Below are 2,010 nucleotides of genomic sequence, written 5' to 3'. Positions count from 1 at the left end.
GATAGTGTGGATGAGTTCTTCTGTTTCATCACGTTCTATTAGTTCTACAGCTTCAGTTTCGGAACTTTCAGGCTTAGTAACACATACAGCTGTTCCCTCACCACAGTGCAACAGTGAAAAAGGACCCCTTTCAAACAGTGTGGCGTTCCGAATGTTGTTTAAGCGACATGCACACCGGTATTGCGGTATTTTAAAAGTTAATATCATAACAAAAATAAACACCGGTATTCGGTATGAACCGGTATACCGCCCAGCACTACTTAGAGGTTTTCCAAATTTTGTCTTTTGCACAAAATGTATTTTGGAGTTTCATTTAGAAAGGAGTGTGTGTATTATGTCATTCTTGTGCAGGCTTGCATATAGGTAAAAGTTTGACATTGGAAATATTATGTTAGAATTTCCTAAACATTTAGGTGTGGATTTTATTTTGGGTTTTGCTAAGCACATTCTGATGAAGCTGAAATATTTTACAGTTCTGTTGTTAAAACTCTGTGGTTTTACTCGTGTGTTTTGAGATGTAGAAATGTATTTGTTTGCAAGTCCTTATGTCCAGGGCTTTAGTTAATAGGAAACCGCTTTTGTCAAATTGCAACAAGGCAAAAAAAGGGGCTCTAAAGTCACATCACTGATTGAGAGTTGTTACATTTGTCACTGGTTGCTACTGATTTGTACTCTTCAAGGATTGAAGGTTTTTTTCTTCACAGATTTTCCTCACAGATTTTCATGCTATTCAGGAATTATTTTCGAATATTTTGAATGCTTTTAGTTGGTCAAAAAATATGGAGTCACAACCTCGCACAAATGTATGTCAAAATGCACATTTATCCAACTTTTTGTAAACTCGTAATACAGTCCACAAATACAGTGTGAATATTTGTGCATTTTTATGCATGTATTTTTTAATATTATTTTAACTCCATACATAAATGTTTAGTTTAGTTCATGGAGTGTGAGAATCTGTGCTCACTGTCTATAGCTCAAATGTAAATACACTTTCAGGTTTTTGATTATAGCTCAGTGATTTGACCTCATAAAATGTCAAATATGACTGGTACATTGTAATACAGCTGGTACATTGTAATTATTTTTGTATGTAGCAGTTGTAGTTTTGCTTGATCAGAAGCTTTATTCATGTATTTATGATAGAAATGAATAAGGACAACGGCAGCATTGTTACACTGTAATGGACATTTCTAATGTCAGGTTGGAGTGTTACAGTTATCGATGAATGTATTCATGTTTGTTACTATAGATCTGTTTAAACACAAGCGTTATGATTGTAATTCCCTTGTATCTGAATTCATCTGGGTATGGTTAATTAAACACAATGAGGTGTCAAAAATACTATCTGTTGAATCCATTTTCTGGAATTATTTAGATCTCATTGTTTCAGCTGCCACAATTTGGGATTCATATAAACCTGTTGATTTCTGTGATGTCCCTCGTGAGGTGATTTGTGTTATTGGCTGTCGTTCACAAAAAATAAGTTATGTAATGATTTTTCCCCCTGAAATGTTTCCTTGTCCTGTCAAGAGACTTCATTTAAGAAATGCTAGTAACAACTCCAATCATTAAATTGTTAAACTTGACAGATAGTTTAATGGGAAAATATGCTTGCTTATGAAAAATGTGCAGTATTTTAAATGGCTTTTGAAAAACTTCTCATGCCTGAAGAAGATTTGTTTGAACAGGATGGAAACTGTCATATTTTATGTTGTTAAACACTGGGTTTGAATTCTAGGCATTTAAGCTTAACAATGGAAAACCACTTACCCATCTTTATACAAGACAAAAGAAATAAAAACATTTTGTGCACAAATTTCTCAAGTTTTCCTTCTAGACATTCAGTAGATGGCACTGTTCTCTAGCTTGTTCTCTCTTTTGTAAAAAGAAAAGATTTGGGTGCAAAGACCGATGAAAACAACATCATGTGAAATAAGTAAATAGGGACACTTAATAGAAAAAAGAAAACCATGAATGCATATACAGTGCTCCATAGTGTGTGTGTGT

This window comes from Sinocyclocheilus rhinocerous, unplaced genomic scaffold, assembly GCF_001515625.1.
Source record: "Sinocyclocheilus rhinocerous isolate Xijiao unplaced genomic scaffold, SAMN03320098_v1.1 scaffold1043, whole genome shotgun sequence".
NCBI classification, from domain to species: domain Eukaryota; kingdom Metazoa; phylum Chordata; class Actinopteri; order Cypriniformes; family Cyprinidae; genus Sinocyclocheilus; species Sinocyclocheilus rhinocerous.
This window is presented reverse-complemented; position numbering follows the sequence as displayed.